General features: G+C 44.9%; 1 pseudogene across 1 annotated transcript in view; it reads left to right on the top strand.

Moving 5' to 3' along the window:
- Positions 1-20,784, top strand: part of LOC311108461 (regulator of G-protein signaling 6-like) — a 122,351-nt pseudogene that overhangs the window by 76,859 nt on the left and 24,708 nt on the right. Inside the window, exons 2-10 of the transcript in view lie at positions 4,911-5,007; positions 8,984-9,034; positions 9,548-9,654; positions 12,580-12,632; positions 14,507-14,571; positions 14,944-15,020; positions 16,210-16,291; positions 16,451-16,525; positions 19,114-19,175. The product of the transcript in view is annotated as a regulator of G-protein signaling 6-like (transcript). The remainder of the gene's footprint in view (positions 1-4,910; positions 5,008-8,983; positions 9,035-9,547; positions 9,655-12,579; positions 12,633-14,506; positions 14,572-14,943; positions 15,021-16,209; positions 16,292-16,450; positions 16,526-19,113; positions 19,176-20,784) is intronic.

Here is a 20,784-nt window from a genome sequence, read left to right as displayed (position 1 = left end):
TGTTTGCGTGGCGTTGTCCACACAGGAGACAGGGGCTTGGCTTGGAAAACAAATACCATAATAGAGTCACGGTGTTTAAACATATTGTCTACCAATCAGCCAACATAAAATATATCACTGCATTATCATCATTCTGTTATTCAACCACAACTCTTCAAAATGTCCTCTCCATCTCACGTTTTTTTTGACATGCAGTGTGAGGGCTGTATCTCTGTTGGTAAGTGGTGGTTTTAGCCTGTAAAGGGACGTGCTGTAATCAGTTTGCTGCTAGAGCGGTTGATTGTCAAGGAGCTCTGAAGAGAAGATGGAGACCTTACAAAGACTATAGATGCCACAGATGTGAGACAGAAACAATGGGTGATTTTATACCACGTCATCTGCTTGACCTTATGCCAGAAATACAGCCTGTTCTAGTCACTTCTTGTTGTGGCAATGAGATGGTTGGAGAGTTAATTAACATAACAGACAGTTACATCCTGTCTTGTTTATGCCTTGTCTTTAGTGTGAATTCCTGTATCAATGGCTTGGTAAAAAATGAAGTCAGGGTTTGTTGTCAGAGTCTAATGTGAATCCCTCTCCATTCTACCGTGCATCCAAATTCCATTCATTCATCAGCCTGTGGTGTTCTGAATCTGTCCTTTAGCCATTCAGTCAGCCATCGATTGGCAGAACGTGTTAGAAAGGGAAAGGGAGAGAGAGAGAGAGAGAGAGAGAGAGAGAGAGAGAGAGAGAGAGAGAGAGAGAGAGAGAGAGAGAAGGGGAGAGTGAGAGAGGGGGGGGAGGGAGGGAGGGAGGGAGAGAGAAAGGGAGAGGGGGGAGGGAGGGAGAGATGGAGGGAGAGAGTCTCAGAGACACACAGTAATGAGGGTGTAATGTTGAGTGGTGGAAAAAGTACTTGATTGTCATACTTGAGTAAAAGGAAATGTACCTTAATAGAAAACGACTCAAGTAAAAGTGAAAGTCACCAAAAGAAAATAGTACTTGAGTAAAAGTCTAAAAGTATCTGGTTTTAAATGTACTTAAGTACAGTGGTAGAAAAACTACTCAACCGTCATACTTGAGTAAAAGTAAAAAGTAAAAGTAAATACTATACATCAAATTCCCGATATTAAACAAATAATGAATATGCCTGACGGCACGTTTTTCGTAAAAAAAATTTTCAACGCAATTTTGTCACATAAACTGAAATTAGGTGAACTATTTGAATTTTAGCAATCAGGAAATGGCTGAACGATTTCTGCATATCGCAACTTTAAGCATAGCCCATATTGATTGATCTGCTGTCAGCCTGACGGGATACGATGTGGTTCATCACACAAGGCTATTAGCTACTCTGTCTGCTCCAGGGTTGGGATCAATTAGAATTGAAAGCAGTCAATTCAGGGAGGGATTTGAACAGAACATTGAAGAATTTAACAACTTTTGAAGTAAATATCTTCTACTTTTCAGTTTATTTAGAAGTCATTGAAAATATGCCCTGTTTTCAATTACTGAATTGGAATGTCAGTTTACTTCCTGAATTGACTGAACTTCAAACCTGGACTGTTCAGTCTGCTCTGTCTACTATCTCCCTGAACCGGCAGGCTCCTGGTACTATCTCCCTGAACCGGCAGGCTCCTGATAACATTTTATCATTATTGATTGTGATGTTTAGCCAGAGGCTGGTGGTGTCCTTGGCTGTGAAACACGCTGTGTCCTCACAGCAACCCTGAGTCCCTAGCTGTGTCCTCACAGCAACCCTGAGTCTCTGGCTGTGTCCTCACAGCAACCCTGAGTCTCTGGCTGTGTCCTCACAGCAACCCTGAGTCTCTGGCTGTGTCCTCACAGCAACCCTGAGTCTCTGGCTGTGTCCTCAACACAACCCTGAGTCCCTAGCTGTGTCCTCACAGCAACCCTGAGTCCCTAGCTGTGTCCTCACAGCAACCCTGAGTCTCTGGCTGTGTCCTCACAGCAACCCTGAGTCCCTAGCTGTGTCCTCACAGCAACCCTGAGTCTCTGGCTGTGTCCTCAACACAACCCTGAGTCCCTAGCTGTGTCCTCACAACAACCCTGAGTCTCTGGCTGTGTCCTCAACACAACCCTGAGTCTCTGGCTGTGTCCTCAACACAACCCTGAGTCCCTAGCTGTGTCCTCACAACAACCCTGAGTCTCTGGCTGTGTCCTCAACACAACCCTGAGTCTCTGGCTGTGTCCTCAACACAACCCTGAGTCTCTGGCTGTGTGTCCTCAACACAACCCTGAGTCTCTGGCTGTGTCCTCAACAACAACCCTGAGTCTCTGGCTGTGTGTCCTAACTACAACCCTGAGTCTCTGGCTGTGTCCTCAACCCAACCCTGAGTCCCTAGCTGTGTCCTCACAGCAACCCTGAGTCTCTGGCTGTGTGTCCTAACTACAACCCTGAGTCTCTGGCTGTGTCCTCAACCCAACCCTGAGTCTCTGGCTGTGTCCTCACAGCAACCCTGAGTCTCTGGCTGTGTCCTCAACACAACCCTGAGTCCCTAGCTGTGTCCTCAACACAACCCTGAGTCGCTGGCTTTGTCCTCAACACAACCCTGAGTCTCTGGCTGTGTCCTCAACCCAACCCTGAGTCTCTGGCTGTGTGTCCTCACAGCAACCCTGAGTCTCTGGCTGTGTCCTCAACACAACCCTGAGTCTCTGGCTGTGTCCTCAACACAACCCTGAGTCTCTGGCTGTGTCCTCAACACAACCCTGAGTCTCTGGCTGTGTCCTCAACCCAACCCTGAGTCTCTGGCTGTGTCCTCAACACAACCCTGAGTCTCTGGCTGTGTCCTCAACCCAACCCTGAGTCTCTGGCTGTGTGTCCTCAACACAACCCCGAGTCTCTGGCTGTGTCCTCACAGCAACCCCGAGTCTCTGGCTGTGTGTCCTCAACACAACCCTGAGTCTCTGGCTGTGTGTCCTCACAGCAACCCTGAGTCTCTGGCTGTGTGTCCTCACAGCAACCCTGAGTCTCTGGCTGTGTGTCCTCAACACAACCCTGAGTCTCTGGCTGTGTGTCCTCAACACAACCCTGAGTCTCTGGCTGTGTGTCCTCAACACAACCCTGAGTCTCTGGCTGTGTGTCCTCAACACAACCCTGAGTCTCTGGCTGTGTGTCCTAAACACAACCCTGAGTCTCTGGCTGTGTCCTCAACACAACCCTGAGTCTCTGGCTGTGTCCTCAACACAACCCTGAGTCTCTGGCTGTGTGTCCTCAACCCAACCCTGAGTCTCTGGCTGTTTACTGACTGTAGTACTGTGCTGTTCTTCTGAGGAAACTCTCCTCACCCGTGGTTTCCTTTTTTTTTTTTTTGTAGAAAATTGTGTACTGTAAAATGATCAAATGTAGATGGGATGTTTATACAGCACGAATATCATACACCTTTATCCACAGAGATCCTAGCATTAGATTGAATTATGTGAACATATTAATGCACAAAGCACAGACTGAGACTCAAGGGAACTCTGACCCAGTGTGGGACTCAAAGTAGAAGTGTTAATGGATGGTGCTTAGTGTTACATTCCTAACACTAAAAGGCTCATATGGGAACATTAAGTCTATATGAGAACATACTGGTAGAGACCAGGGGGATGGGATGTCTATATGAGAACATACTGGTAGAGACCAGGGGGAGTGTGGTGTGGTGTGGTGTGTGTGTGTGTGTGTGTGTGTGTGTGTGTGCGTGCGGTGTGTGTGTGTGTGTGTGCGTGCGTGTGTGTGCGTGCATTTGGCTCGTTGTTGATTTAAGTGTCCTCATTTTGTTTCAGAGTTATCTTGTTCTACTAGATTCCTCTCTCTCTCCTCTCTCCCTCTCTCTGAATTCAATTAAATTTAAGGGCTTTATTGGCATGGGAAACGTATGTTAACATTGCCAAAGCAAGTGAAGTAGATAGTAAACAAAAGTGAGATAAACAATACAAATTAACAGTAAACATTACACTCAGAAGATCCAAAAGAATAAAGACATTTCAAATGTCATATTATGTCTATATACAGTGTTGTAACAATGTGCAAATAGTTAAAGTACAAATGGGAAAATAAATAAACATAAATATGGGTTGTATTTACAATGGTGTTTGTTCTTCACTGGTTGCCCTTTTCTTGTGGCAACAGGTCACAACAGGGCTCTGTCTCTGTCTCTGTATCTGTCTCTGTCTCTGTCTCTGTCTCTGTCTCTCTCTCTCTGTCTCTCTCTGTCTCGCTCTCTTTGTCTCTCTCTCTCTCTCTCTCTCTCTCTCTCCCTCTTTCTCTCTCTCTATCTCTCTTTCTCCCTATATCTCTCTCTGTCTCTCTCTCTCTCTCTCTCTCTCTCTCTCTCTCTCTCTCTCTCTCTCTCTCTCTCTCTCTCTCTCTCTCTCTCTCTCTCTCTCTCTCTCTCTCTCTCTCTCTCTCTCTCTCTCGCTCACGTCATTTCAATGAAATGTGCTCCATTACTGTCTACAGGGATATTAATATGCCTGAGGTGGGCAACATGCTCCATTGCTGGCTACAGGGATATTAATATGCCTGAGGGTGTGTGTGTGTATGTGTGTGTGTGATTAGAATTCAAATCTCAATTGTCTGGATTTTACTCCAACCCGTCATCCACACATTAGTCTCTGTAAGCAGTTGATAGACTTGAGCCTTGTCTTTAATGGTCTGGAACTAAATAGGCTTTAGCTAAGTGTTCAGTAATATGTGATAGGCCTAAAGATATCATGTAATCGGTTGTGACTGTAATTCAGATAACAGTATAATTAGTAATATTAATTAAAGATTAGAAAAGTGAATTCCCAAAAAAGGAGCACTGCCTTCATTCTAAAAACTGGGCTAAGTATCTCAGGTGTGTCTTGTGAAATAGATTTGATCTGAATGAGAATAAGCTGTATCTCTACAGGTGAATTGTGTGATGTACGCTCCTCTCCTGCAGATTGAGGAGATAGTGACCCGTATCCAGGATGAGACTGAGGGTGTTCCCATCAGAACTGTGAAGAGCTTCCTGACCAAGATACCCAGCGTCGTCACAGGTGAGAGTGCAGCTGAGGCCGGGCGTGTGTGTGTGTGTGTGTGTGTGTGTGTGTGTGTGTGTGTGTGTGGCCACGGCAACACCAAATAATTGATGACCTCAACCACTCTTATGATTCATCCCCTCTCAGGATATATTACTTTAGTGGGCCATGAGCAGAGAGGCCTATCAATAAACAATATTACTACAGACATATGCACACGGACACAGCGTAGAACCACAAGCCTCTCTCTCTCTCTCTCTCTCTAACACTATTACTACAGACATATGCACACGGACACAGCGTAGAACCACAAGCCTCTCTCTCTCTCTCTCTCTCTAACACTATTACTACAGACATATGCACACGGACACAGCGTAGAACCACAAGCCTCTCTCTCTCTCTCTCTCTAACACTATTACTACAGACATATGCACACGGACACAGCGTAGAACCACAAGCCTCTCTCTCTCTCTCTCTCTAACACTATTACTACAGACATATGCACACGGACACAGCGTAGAACCACAAGCCTCTCTCTCTCTCTCTCTCTAACACTATTACTACAGACATATGCACACGGACACAGCGTAGAACCACAAGCCTCTCTCTCTCTCTCTCTCTAACACTATTACTACAGACATACTGAGCCACAAGCCTCTCTCTCTCTCTCTCCTATCTCTCTCTAACACTATTACTACAGACATATGCACACGGACACAGCGTAGAACCACAAGCCTCTCTCTCTCTCTCTCTCTAACACTATTACTACAGACATATGCACACGGACACAGCGTAGAGCCACAAATCAAATAAATGATGTGGAAGGCAGTGCTTCTATAGTCATTGAGAGGATTGTTCTCTCTCTCTCTCTCTATCTCTATCTCTATCTCTATCTCGCTCGCTCGCTCGCTCGCTCGCTCGCTCAATTTAATTCAATTTAAGGGCTTTATTGGCATGGGAAACATATGTTTACATTGCCAAAAGTGAAATAAACAATAAATAATTAACAGTAAACATTACACTCACAAAAGTTCAAAAAGAATAAAGACATTTCAAGTGTCATATTATGTCTATGTACAGAGTTGTAATGATGTGAAAATAGTTAAAGTACAAAAAGGAAAATAAATAAACATAAATATAGGTTGTATTTACAATGGTGTTTGTTCTTCATTGGTTGCCCTTTTCTTGTGGCAACAGGTCACACATATTGCTGCTGTGATGGCACACTGTGGTTTTTCACCTAATAGATATGGTTGTTTATCAAAATTTTATTTTCTTTCGAATTCTTTGTGGGTCTGTGTAATATGAGGGAAATATGAGTCTCTAATATGGTCATACATTTGGCAGGAAGTTAGGAAGTGCAGCTGAGTTTTCACCTCATTTTGTGGGCAGTCTGCCTACGGCGGCCTTTCTAAATAGCAAGGCTATGCTCACAGTGCTGTACATAGTCAAAGATTACCTTAATTTCGGGTCAGTCACAGTGGTTAGGTATTCTGCCACTGTGTACTCTCTGTTCAGGGCCAAATATAATTCTAGTTTGCACAGTTTCAAAAAAAAATCTTTCCAAATATGTCAAGTGATTCTCTTTATGTTTTCTCATGATTTGGTTGGGTCTAATTGTGTTGCTGTCCTGGGGTCTGTTTGTGTTTGTGAACAGAGCCCCAGGACCATCTTGTTTAGGGGACTCTTCTCCAAGTTCATCTCTCTGTAGGTGATGACTTTGCTATGGAAGGTTTGGGAATTTCTTCCTTTTCGGTGGTTGTAGAATTTAACGGCTCTTTTCTGGATTTTGATAATTAGCGGTTATCGGCCTAATTCTGCTCTGCATGCATTATTTGGTGTTTTACGTTGTACACAGAGGATATTTTTGCTGAATTCTTGGTTGGAGTCTCAATTTGGTGTTTGTCCCATTTTGTGAATTCTTGGTTGGTGAGCGGACCCCAGACCTCACAACCATAAAGGGCAATGGGTTCTATAACTGATTCAAGTATTTCTAGCCAGATCCTAATTGGTATGTCGAATTTTATGTTCCTTTTGATGGCATAGAAGGCCCTTCTTGCCTTGTCTCTCAGATCGTTCACAGCTTTGTGGAAGTTACCTGTGGCGCTGATGTTTAGGCCGTGGTATGTATAGTTTTTTGTGTGCTCTAGGGCAACGGTGTCTAGATGGAATTTCTATTTGTGGTCCTGGCAACTGGACCTTTTTTGGAACACCATTATTTTTGTCTTACTGAGATTTACTGTCAGGGCCAAGGTCTGACATAATCTGTGCAGAAGATCTAGGTGCTGCTGTAGGCCCTCCTTGGTTGGTGACAGAAGCACCAGATCATCAGCAAACAGTAGACATTTGACTTCAGATTCTAGTAGGGTGAGGCCGGGTGCTGCAGACTGTTCTAGTGCCCTCGCAAATTAGTTGATATATATGTTGAAGAGTGTGGGGCTTAAACTGCATCCCTGTCTCACCCGATGGCCCTGTGGAAAGAAATGTGTGTTTTTTTGCCAATTTTAACCGCACACTTGTTGTTTGTGTACATGGATTTTATAATGTCGTATGTTTTTCCCCCAACACCACTTCCCATCAATTTGTATAGCAGACCCTCATGCCAAATTGAGTCAAAAGCTTTTTTGAAATGAACAAAGCATGAGAAGACTTTGCCTTTGTTTTGGTTTGTTTGTTTGTCAATTAGGGTGTGCAGGGTGAATACGTGGTCTGTCGTACGGTAATTTGGTAAAAAGCCAATTTTCAAATCAAATCAAATCAAATTTTATTGTTCACTTGCGCCGAATACAACAGGTGCAGACATTACAGTGAAATGCTTACTTACAGCCCTTAACCAACAGTGCATTTATTTTAAACAAAACAAGTAAGAATAAAACAACAACAAAAAAGGTGTTGAGAAAAAAAGAGCAGAAGTAAAATAAAGTGACAGTAGGGAGGCTATATATACAGGGGGGTACCGTTGCAGAGTCAATGTGCGGGGGCACCGGCTAGTTGAGGTAGTTGAGGTAATATGTACATGTGGGTAGAGTTAAAGTGACTATGCATAAATACTTAACATAAATACTTAACTTTGACATTTGCTCAGTACATTGTTTTCACTGAGGAAATGAACTAGTCTGCTGTTAATGATAATGCAGAGGATTTTCCCAAGGTTGCTGTTGAAGGTCTCCATATCCCACGGTAGTTATTGGGGTCAAATTTGTCTCCACTTTTGTGGATTGGGGTGATCAGTCCTTGGTTCCAAATATTGGGCAAGATGCCAGAGCTAAGGATGATGTTAAAGAGTTTAAGTATAGCCAATTGGAATTTGTGGTCTGTATTTCATTGAGGATACCATCAACACCACAGGCCTTTTTGGGTTGGAGGGTTTGTATTTTGTCCTGTAGTTCATTCAATGTAATTGGAGAATTACATCCAGTGGGTTCTGGTAGTCTTTAATAGTTGATTCTAAGATTTGCATTTGATCATGTATATTTTTTTGCTGTTTGTTCTTTGTTATAGAGCCAAAAAGATTGGAGAAGTGGTTTACCCATACATCTCCGTTTTGGATAGATACCTCTTCGTGTTGTTCTTTGTTTAGTGTTTTCCAATTTTCCCAGAAGTGGTTAGTCTATGGATTCTTCAATTACATTGAGCTGATTTCTGACATGCTGTTCCTTCTTTTTCCGTAGTGTATTTCTGTATTGTTTTAGTGAGTCACCATAGTGAAGGCGTAGGCTCAGGTTTTCTGGGTCTCTCTCTCTCTCTCTCTCTCTCTCTCTCTCTCTCTCTCTCTCTCTCTCACACACACACTCACACACTCACACACTCTCCCCTCTTGCCTTTTCCAATGCAGACAGCTCAAGCTTTTTTTACACCGGGGAGGTTTATATTGAGTAAATAGTAACTACAGTTCTGTGGTCTACTTTTGCCAAAGTAAAGAAAAGCTTACACCTACGTGCGTGTGTGTTGTTCGTCTTCTATAACAGTCCTCTCTGTCTCTTGTCTCTACCAGGTGCAGACATAGTGCAGTGGCTGATGAAGAACCTAGCCATTGGGGATCCAGGTGGGTAAATGTCATGAAGACAATTTGAAATGCTTTTTGGAGTTTTGTATTCAATGGCAATTAAAGTTTGTTTAAAGAATGTATTAAACGTGTGATAGACCCTTTATAAACTCTTAATAGAGCATGTATTACATGTTTGTAATTGTCTCTTCCTTGTTACTGTACATTGATATAGTTCAAGATAATGAGCTTTGTGTTCAAATGCAATAATGCAATAATTAAGCAATAATGCACGAGGGGGTGTGGTATATGGTCAATATACCACGGCTAAGGGCTGTTCTTAGCCGTACCACAAACCCCTGAGGTGCCTTATTGCTATTATGAACTGGTTACCAATGTAATTACAGCAGTAAAAATGAATGTTTTGTCATACCCGTGGTATGCGGTCTGATATACCACGGTTGTCAGGGCTCCAACCACCCAGTTTATAAAGATGTGATAAACTCTTACTACAACATTTATTACATGTCAGTAAATCACTAACTGTGTCCCGTCCTTGTCCTTCCCCTGTAGCTGAGGCGATGCACATCGGGAGTCTGATTGCTGCTCATGGATATCTCTTCCCCGTCTCTGATCACGTCCTGTCACTCAAAGACGACGGAACCTTCTATCGCTTCCAGGTGAGCAGTAGGACCATATAAGGCAAGCTTCCAGGTGAGCAGTAGGACCATATAAGGCAGCTTCCAGGTGAGCAGTAGGACCATATAAACCAGCTTCCAGGTGAGCAGTAGGACCATATAAACCAGCTTCCAGGTGAGCAGTAGGACCATATAAGGCAGCTTCCAGGTGAGCAGTAGGACCATATAAGGCAAGCTTCCAGGTGAGCAGTAGGACCATATAAGGCAGCTTCCAGGTGAGCAGTAGGACCATATAAGCCAGCTTCCAGGTGAGCGGTAGGACCATATAAGCCAGCTTCCAGGTGAGCAGTAGGACCATATAAGCCAGCTTCCAGGTGAGCAGTAGGACCATATAAACCAGCTTCCAGGAGAGCGGTAGGACCATATAAGGACATTTAATCCCTCTAAAATGAGGCAAAGAGGGATTACATAGGGATCCCAGCAAAGCAAAATTGGTTCTGTGAATGTTCCCAGAACATTGCATTATGTTGTGGGAAAGGTGCAGGAACATTCCCCCGTTAACAGCTAAAAACAAACATTTCATACATCTCTGCACTGAGGAGCCAGATGAAACTCTCAACTGCCAGTGAGTGAAACTGCACCAATGTGAACAGTTGTTCTCCCATGCATGTGTAGGCTACTTCCTACTTCCTACTTCCTACTCTCTTCATGGAGAGAAAAAATGAGAGCGCAAGACAGACATGGACAAGTGCTGCCCAGTGTTAATCTGAATCTGACGACAGACATGGACAAGTGCTGCCCAGTGTTAATCTGAATCTGACGACAGACATGGACAAGTGCTGCCTCGTGTTAATCTGAATCTGACAGATTGAGAATGACGAAGTATCAGACACTTTCCATCTCAGGAAAAGGTACTTCCTCTGTTTCCACACAGGGGGTCCATGACCCCATTAAAAATGAATGGTGGAATATCCTGTGAAATATTTATCACAACTGAACCCACAGAGAGAACAGTTAGGGGCCTGTTTACACAAAGCCTCAGAGTAGGAGCGCTGATCTACGATCAGGTCCCACGTAATCCATATATTCATTACGATCTAAAAAGTGGTCCTCTGTAGCTCAATGTGGTCCTCTGTAGCTCAGCTGGTAGAGCACGGCGCTTGTAACGCCAGGGTAGTGGGTTCGATCCCCGGGACCACCCATACACAAAAAATGTATGCACGCATGACTGTAAGTCACTTTGGATAAAAACGTTTGCTAAATGGCAAAAAAATAAATAAAATAATGGCCAAACTGATCCTAGACCAGTGCTCCTACTCTGAGAGGCTTTGTACCAGGAGGCTCAGAGACCTTCACAGAGGGAAAACAAAGCCCCTTGTGTTCTAAATGGAACCCTATTCCCTATACTGTATAGGGCACTACTTTTGACCAGCGCTCTATGGGCCCTGGTCAAAAGCAGTGCACTACATAGGGAATAGGGTGCCATTTGGGATGCACACAATTCCATTTCACCTTCTGCCTCCCGCCTACTCCGCACGCTGTGCAGATTACATTATAGCAATAAATTAATTCATGCCAGCCTCTTTTATCTGTCGGAAGCTTTCGCAGCATGACACATGTGACTCTTGGAAAGCAGTCTACTGTATATTTATTTCTGTTGAATCAACTATATGTCTTTACAAACGGACATATTTTTACTCTACGTTATTGACTATATTCTTCCCTTCATCCTCACTCCTCTGTCCAAACTTCTCTCCATTCTCCATCCCTCCAACCTCTCTCCATCCCTCCAACCTCTCTCCATCCCTCCAACCTCTCTCCATCCTCCCTCCAACCTCTCTCCATCCTCCCTCCAACCTCTCTCCATCCTCCCTCCAACCTCTCTCCATCCTCCTTCCAACCTCTCTCCATCCTCCCTCCAACCTCTCTCCATCCTCCCTCCAACCTCTCTCCATCCTCCCTCCAACCTCTCTCCATCCTCTCTCCATCCCGCCAACCTCTCTCCCTCCCTCCAACCTCTCCATCCCTCCAACCTCTCTCCATCCTCCCTCCATCCTCTCTCCATCCCTCCAACCTCTCTCCATCCCTCCAACCTCTCTCCATCCCGCCAACCTCTCTCCATCCCTCCAACCTCTCTCCATCCCTCCAACCTCTCTCCATCCCTCCAACCTCTCTCCATCCCTCCAACCTCTCTCCATCCCTCCAACCTCTCTCCATCCTCCCTCCAACCTCTCTCCATCCCTCCAACCTCTCTCAATCCTCTCTCCATCCCTCCAACCTCTCTCCATCCTCTCTCCATCCCTCCAACCTCTCTCCATCCCTCCAACCTCTCTCCATCCCTCCAACCTCTCTCCCTCTCTCCATCCCTCCAACCTCTCTCCATCCCTCCAACCTCTCTCCATCCCTCCAACCTCTCTCCATCCCTCCAACCTCTCTCCATCCCTCCAACCTCTCCCCATCCTCCCTCCAACCTCTCTCCATCCCTCCAACCTCTCTCCATCCTCTCTCCATCCCTCCAACCTCTCTCCATCCCTCCAACCTCTCTCCATCCTCTCTCCATCCCTCCAACCTCTCTCCATCCCTCCAACCTCTCTCCATCCCTCCAACCTCTCTCCATCCCTCCAACCTCTCTCCATCCTCCCTCCAACCTCTCTCCATCCTCCCTCCAACCTCTCTCCATCCCTCCAACCTCTCTCCATCCATCCCTCCAACCTCTCTCCATCCTCCCTCCAACCTCTCTCCATCCCTCCAACCTCTCTCCATCCTCCCTCCAACCTCTCTCCATGCCTCCAACCTCTCTCCATCCCTCCAACCTCTCTCCATCCCTCCAACCTCTCTCCATCCATCCCTCCAACCTCTCTCCATCCATCCCTCCAACCTCTCTCCATCCATCCCTCCAACCTCTCTCCATCCATCCCTCCAACCTCTCCATCCCTCCAACCTCTCTCCATCCTCCTTGACTCACAGGCTCCATATTTTTGGCTTTTCTAACTGCTGGGAGCCAGAGAACACAGACTATGGTAAGTCCATAGAAATGGAAATACTAGAACAGAAATTCCCTTTCAAATCAATGCTCTGTGTGAATGGTGGAAATTCTCTGTCTAGGTATGTCATTCACTATAGGGGCTAGAAACCTAACACTACCTCCTATAGGACAGTGTCCCGGTCCCCATCACTCCAGTGGACATTACAGATAGCCACAGCTCTCAGAACAGTCACAACCAGGAGACTCATCAGCTCCAGTGGACATTACAGATAGCCACAGCTCTCAGAACAGTCACAACCAGGAGACTCATCAGCTCCAGTGGACATTACAGATAGCCACAGCTCTCAGAACAGTCACAACCAGGAGACTCATCAGCTCCAGTGGACACCTCCCTGGAACTAGGGAGGAACTAAATCTGATCAGGGACTAGGACCGGGAGAGAGAGATAAGAGGGGGGGGGGGGGGATGGAAGATGAGGGGAGAGGGGGAGTGGATGGATGGATGGATGGATGGATGGAGTGATGGATGGATGGATGGATGGATGGAGTGATGGAGTGATGGATGCGTGGAGAGGGAGAGTGAAGAAAGAGTGATGAAGGGAGCTGGTGAGGAAGGGATGGGATGGATGGAGAGGGAGAGAGAGGTATGGATGGAGAGGGAGAGAGAGGTATGGATGGAGAGGGAGAGAGATAGGGATGGATGGAGAGGGAGAGAGAGGTATGGATGGAGAGGGAGAGAGATAGGGATGGATGGAGAGGGAGAGAGATAGGGATGGATGGAGAGGGAGAGAGAGAGATAGGGATGGATGGAGAGGGAGGAGAGATAAGGATGGAGGGAGGGATGGATGGAGAGGGAGAGAGATAGGGATGGAGGGAGGGATGGATGGAGAGGGAGAGAGATAGGGATGGATGGAGAGGGAGAGAGAGTATGGATGGAGAGGGAGAGAGATAGGGATGGATGGAGAGGGAGAGAGATAGGGATGGATGGAGAGGGAGGAGAGAGATAGGGATGGAGGGAGGGAGAGAGATAAGAGGATGGAGGGAGGGATGGAGGGAGAGGGAGAGAGATAGGGATGGATGGAGAGGGAGAGAGAGGTATGGATGGAGAGGGAGAGAGATAGGGATGGATGGAGAGGGAGAGAGATAGGGATGGATGGAGAGGGAGAGCGATAAGGATGGAGGGAGGGATGGATGGAGAGGGAGAGAGATAGGGATGGATGGAGAGGGAGAGAGAGGTATGGATGGAGAGGGAGAGAGATAGGGATGGATGGAGAGGGAGAGAGATAGGGATGGATGGAGAGGGAGAGAGATAAGGATGGAGGAGAGGGATGGATGGAGAGGAGAGAGATAGGGATGGATGGATGGAGAGGGAGAGGGAGAAGGATGGATTGAAGAGATTTACTGAACCACTGATAAGGCTCAGTCTTAGGTCTCTCTCTCCCCTCTCTTTCTCTCTCCCCTCTCTCTCTCTCTCTCCCCTCTCTTTCTCTCTCGCCCCTCTTTCTCTCTCCCCACTTTCTCTCTCTCTCTCTCTCTCTCTCTCTCTCTCTCTCACTCTCCCCCTCTTTCTCTCTCTCTCTCTCTCTCTCTCTCTCTCTCTCTCTCACTCTCTCTCTCTCTCTCTTTCTCTTTCTCTTTCTCTTTCTCTTTCTCTCTCCCTCTCCTCTCTCCCTCTCTCTCTCCCCCTCTTTCTCTCTCTCTCCCCTCTCTCTCTCTCTCTCTCTCTCTCTCACTCTCCCCCTCTTTCTCTCTCTCTCCCCCCTCTCTCTCTCTCTCTCTCTCTCTCTCTCTCTTTCTCCCCCCCCCCCCCCTCCCCCCCCCCCCCCCCCCCCCCCCCCCCCCCCCCCCCCCCCACCCCCCCCCTCCCCCCCCCCCCCCCCCCCCCCCCCCCCACCCTCTCTCTCCTCCGCTATCTATCTGTGCAAGAGGACCATGCAGAACAAGACCCGTCTGGAGCTGGCTGATTATGAGGCGGTGGGTACTGGAGTGTCATGTCTATGTCCCAAATGGTACACTATATATTCTATAGTGCAATACTTTTCACCAGGGCCCATAGGGACATTTCACTGTAACTGGAAATACTACCCAACGTTTTTTCCCCCATTTCAATAAGCCCTGGCTGATACAGGTAGTGAAACCAGCCAACATAAACTTTAAGGTTCAGTTGATTTGTGATAGCAATTTTACACTCTGCTAGGTGGCTGTGGTTGGGTTGCTTACGTGCCTCTCCCTCCCTCCCTCCCTCCCTCCCTCCCTCCCTCCCTCCCTTTATCCCTCTCCCCCATCCTCTCCCTCCCTCTCTCCCCCCTCCCACCTACCTCCCTCCCCCTTCTCTCCATTAATCAGGAGAACCTGGCCAGACTACAGAGAGCCTTCGCCAGGAAGTGGGAGTTTATCTTCATGCAGGCCGAGGCTCAGGTCAAGTAAGTAAAGTCGTTGTGTCTGTGTGTCTGTGTGTTTCTGTGTGTGTGTGTGTGTCTGTGTGTTTCTGTGTGTGTGTGTGTGTCTGTGTGTCTGTGTGTGTGTGTGTCTGTGTGTCTGTGTGTGTGTGTGTCTGTATGTGTGTCTGTGTGTGTGTGTGTGTCTGTCTGTGTGTGTGTGTGTCTGTGTGTGTGTGTGTGTCTGTATGTGTGTCTGTGTGTGTGTGTGTGTGTGTCTGTGTGTGTGTGTGTGTCTGTATGTGTGTCTGTGTGTGTGTGTGTGTGTCTGTCTGTGTGTCTGTGTGTGTCTGTGTGTCTGTGTGTCTGTGTGTGTGTGTGTGTCTGTGTGTCTGTGTGTGTGTGTGTGTGTCTGTGGGTGTGTGTGTGTGTGTGGTTCAACCGCCTACTTTTTACACCCCTCCATTGTGAACACTTTAATTACGTTTTACACCCCTCCATTGTGAACACTTTAATTACGAACCAACAAGAAGAATCAGGAATCATGGGAGGAGAGACAGGGATTTGTCCCAAATGACGACCTACAGTGCATTACTTCTGGTGCACTATCTAGGGGATAGAGTGCCATTTGGACGGCGGCTGGGTGTGGAGCGCCGAGCGAGCGTGTGTGTGTGAGCGTGTGTGTGTGAGCGTGTGTGTGTGAGCGTGTGTGTGCGAGCGTGTGTGTGTGCGAGCGTGTGTGTGTGAGCGTGTGTGTGTGAGCGTCAGTGTACAGCTCTGTGTAAATGCCAGTTATATAAGGGGAAAGTGGCACCGATGGAAATTCATTTGCTCTGCTCTGCTCTGAGGCAGGGAGTCAGGCCGCAACTTTGAGATGTTCTGTTCTTCTTAACACGATGACAGTGTGTGTGTGTGTGTGTGTGTGTGTGTGTGTGTGTGTGTGTGTGTGTGTGTGTGCGCGTTTTCTTTTTGATACATTTCAAAGTGTATTGTATTTGTGTAGATGTTTTTCTATTACAAATTAAACCCCCTTAGGCTATGTCTAACACTCTGTTCTTCTCACCCTGTCTCTCTCTCTCTCTCTCTCTCTCTTTTTCTCTCTTTCTCTATCTCCCTCCCTCCCTCTCTCTCTCCCTCTCTCTCTCTCTCTCTCTCTCTCTCTCTCTGCCTCCCTCCCTCTCTCTCTCCCTCTCTCTCTCCCTCCCTCCCTCTCTCTCTCCCTCTCCTCCTCCAGGATCGACAGGAAAAAGGATAGAATTGAGAGGAAGATTCTAGATAGTCAAGAAAGAGCTTTCTGGGATGTCCATAGACCTGTGGTATGTTTGTATGTGTGTGTGTTTTGTGGTATGTGTGTGTGTGTGTTTTGAAATATTTCAGTACCTGGACTTGCCCAATAACACTCAATTTCTATTTTGAAAATGTTTCCTTATGCCTGTGCCTGCCGAACACGAACCTTGGTCCTCCATGACCTCCAGCCAGGTTGTGTGAACATCACAGAGATGGACATCAGGAAATGCAGACGCATGAAGAACCCACAGAGAGTCAAGAAGGTATGGACAGGAAGGACTAGATTCACTAGAACGTGGCCAGAACTATAGGGTTGGTGTAGTGGATGGCTCACAAGACAATGTCAAAGGCTTTACAAAAAACGTTTGGGAACCCATTATTGAGGAACGGGATGGTAACATGCCTCTCTCCCCTCTCCTTTTCCATCTCCTCCTCTCCATCCCCCTGTCCAGTATCGACTGATAGAGGGTCAGTCTCAGAGCCCAGTACACACACCCTCACAAATTCCCAGGAAAGGCACCAAAGAGGACGTGGAGAAAGAGGTACGTCTGTGTGTTCTATTGGATGTTGTATGTTCTATTGGATGTTGGATGTTCTATTAGATGGTGGATGTTATATTGGATGTTCTATTGCATGTTGGATGTTCTATTGCATGTTGTATGTTCTATTGGATGTTGGATGTTCTATTGGATGTTCTATTGGATGTTGGATGTTCTATTGCATGTTGTATGTTCTATTGGATGTTGGATGTTCTATTAGATGGTGGATGTTATATTGGATGTTCTATTGGATGTTGGATGTTCTATTGCATGTTGTATGTTCTATTGGATGTTGGATGTTCTATTGGATGTTCTATTGGATGTTGGATGTTCTATTGCATGTTGTATGTTCTATTGGATGTTGGATGTTCTATTGGATGTTCTATTGGATGTTCTATTGGATGTTGGATGTTCTATTGGATGTTCTATTGGATGTTGGATGTTCTGTTGGATGTTGGATGTTATATTGGATGTTCTATTAGATGTTGGATGTTCTAATGGATGTTGGATGTTCTATTGGATGTTGGATGTTATATTGGATGTTGGATGTTCTATTGGATGTTGGATGTTATATTGGATGTTCTATTAGATGTTGGATGTTCTATTAGATGTTGGATGTTCTAATGGATGTTGGATGTTCGATGTTATATTGGATGTTGGATGTTCTATTGGATGTTGGATGTTCTATTGCATGTTGGATGTTCTTTTGGATGTTGGATGTTCTATTAGATGTTGGATGTTCTATTGGATGTTCTATTGGATGTTGGATGTTCTATTGCATGTTGTATGTTCTATTGGATGTTGGATGTTCTATTGGATGTCTATTGGATGTTGGATGTTCTATTGCATGTTGTATGTTCTATTGGATGTTGGATGTTCTATTGGATGTTCTATTGGATGTTGGATGTTCTATTGCATGTTGTATGTTCTATTGGATGTTGGATGTTCTATTGGATGTTCTATTGGATGTTGGATGTTCTATTGGATGTTCTATTGGATGTTGGATGTTCTATTGGATGTTCTATTGGATGTTGGATGTTATATTGGATGTTCTATTAGATGTTGGATGTTCTAATGGATGTTGGATGTTCTATTGGATGTTGGATGTTATATTGGATGTTCTATTGGATGTTGGATGTTCTATTGGATGTTGGATGTTCTATTGGATGTTGGATGTTCTATTAGATGTTGGATGTTCTAATGGATGTTGGAAGTTCTATTGGATGTTGAATATTATATTGGATGTTCTATTAGATGTTGGATGTTCTAATGGATGGTGGATGTTCTATTGGATGTTGGATGTTCTATTGGATGTTGGATGTTCTATTGGATGTTATATTGGATGTTATATTAGATGTTAGATGTTCTAATGGATGTTGGATGTTGATATGCTGGTAGAGCACGGCGCTTGTAACGCCAAGGTAGTGGGTTCGATCCCCGGGACCACCCATACACAAAAAATGTATGCACGCGTGACTGTAAGTCACTTTGGATAAAAGCGTCTGCTAAATGGCATATTATTTATTATTATTAGATGTTGGATGTTATATTGGATGTTCTATTAGATGTTGGATGTTCTATTGGATGTTTGATGGGATGTTGGATGTTCTATTGGATGTTGGATGTTATGTTGGATGTTGGATGTTATATTGGATGTTCTATTATATGTTGGATGTTCTAATGGATGTTGGATGTTATGTTGGATGTTATATTGGATGTTCTATTATATGTTGGATGTTCTATTAGATGTCGGATGTTCTATTGGATGTTGGATGTTCTATTGGATGTTGGATGTTCTATTGGATGTTGGATCTTCAATTGGATGTTGGATGTTCTGTTGGATGTTAAATTGGATGTTGGATGTTATATTGGATGTTCTATTAGATGTTTTATTTTCTATTAGATGTTGGATGTTCTATTGGATGTTCTATTGGATGTTGGATGTTCTATTGGATGTTCTATTGGATGTTGAATGTTATATTGAATGTTCTATTGGATATTGGATGTTGGATGTTATATTGGATGTTCTATTGGATGTTGGATGGTATATTGGATGTTCTATTAGATGTTGGATGTTCTGTTGGATGTTCTATTGGGTGCTGGATGTTACATTGGATGTTCTGTTAGATGTTGGATGTTATATTGGATGTTCTATTGGATGTGCTAAGATGTACTTTATCAATTAAAAGTATGTAATCCACACACTATACTATGTTCTTGTAATCACAAGAACATAGCTTTGAGTATATCAATTAGAAACCAGTTTTAATCATACCCGATGAGTAATGATGACTATTGTTTCCCCTCCTCAGATTGTGTTTCTTAACAGCCAGTTGGACAGACACTGTATAAAGGTTTCTAAAGTGGCTGAGAGGTAGGTATGAGCGAAGCTCCACCATCTCACCTATAAAACATATCCTGTCATAAAGCTCCACCATCTCACCTATACAACATATCCTGTCATAAAGCTCCACCATCTCACCTATAAAACATATCCTTTCATAAAGCTCCACCATCTCACCGATAAAACATATCCTGTCATAAAGCTCCACCATCTCACCTATAAAACATATCCTGTCATAAAGCTCCACCATCTCACCTATAAAACATATCCTGTCATAAAGCTCCACCATCTCACCTATAAAACATATCCTGTCATAAAGCTCCACCATCTCACCTATAAAACATATCCTGTCATAAAGCTCCACCATCTCACCGATAAAACATATCCTGTCATAAAGCTCCACCATCTCACCTATAAAACATATCCTGTCATAAAGATTGTTAAATCAACACAACAAATGTGGAATTCCAGAGCTCTTAATATAATAATTATTTATGAATTATGCTTTTAGATACAAATGTCAAATATCCTTCCTCCAAAGGAACATTCTATGGATTACATTTTGTGAAAATCCCCCAAATCATGGTCTTTTTTTTTTGTGTCCCGGATTGACCTTTAGGCTCAGTAGCCAAGTGCATTTTTTATTTTTATTTAACCTTTATTTAACTAGGCAAGTCAGTTAAGAACAAATTCTTTTTTACAACGACGGCCTACCCCGGCCAAACCCGGACAACACTGGGCCAATTGTACGCCGCCCAATGGGACTTCCAATCATGGCCAGATTGTGATACAGCCTGGAATTGAACCAGGGTCTGTAGTGACACCTCTAGCACTGAGATGCAGTGCCTTAGACCGCTGCACCACTCGGGAGCATGCAGCTCTCCAGTTAATCATAGGTTTTTATAGTAGAGTGCTGTTAAGCCACTAGCCCACAGCACCAGCACAGAGACTGTGATTACTCCAGGGGTCATCTGGTGGGTTACCTTTGACCCTTGCCATAGAGCTGTGGTTGATAGGGGGCTCAGCCTTAGGCAGGGCTGCCAACTTTTGAAAAAACTTGGAGGGAGATTTGCTATGTGAATTCAATTGCCCCCTGGCACAATCCCTAGACGAGGGACTGGGGGTGCTCCCCCAGGAAGATTTTACTGTTTTAAAGCTGATTTCCTGCAATTATACAGTGGGGAGAACAAGTATTTGATACACTGCCGATTTTGCAGGTTTTCCTACTTACAAAGCATGTAGAGGTCTGTAATTTTTATCATAGGTACACTTCAACTGTGAGAGACGGAATCTAAAACAAAAATCCAGAAAATCACATTGTATGATTTTTAAGTAATTAATTTGCATTTTATTGCATGACATAAGTATTTGATCACCTACCAACCAGTAAGAATTCCGGCTCTCACAGACCTGTTAGTTTTTCTTTAAGAAGCCCTCCTGTTCTCCACTCATTACCTGTATTAACTGCACCTGTTTGAACTCATTACCTGTATAAAAGACACCTGTCCACACACTCAATCAAACAGACTCCAACCTCTCCACAATGGCCAAGACCAGAGAGCTGTGTAAGGACATCAGGGATAAAATTGTAGACCTGCACAAGGCTGGGATGGGCTACAGGACAATAGGCAAGCAGCTT

This window comes from Coregonus lavaretus (genome assembly GCF_964263955.1).
Source record: "Coregonus lavaretus genome assembly, chromosome: 33".
In the NCBI taxonomy this organism is placed as follows: domain Eukaryota; kingdom Metazoa; phylum Chordata; class Actinopteri; order Salmoniformes; family Salmonidae; genus Coregonus; species Coregonus lavaretus.
This window is presented reverse-complemented; position numbering and strand designations above follow the sequence as displayed.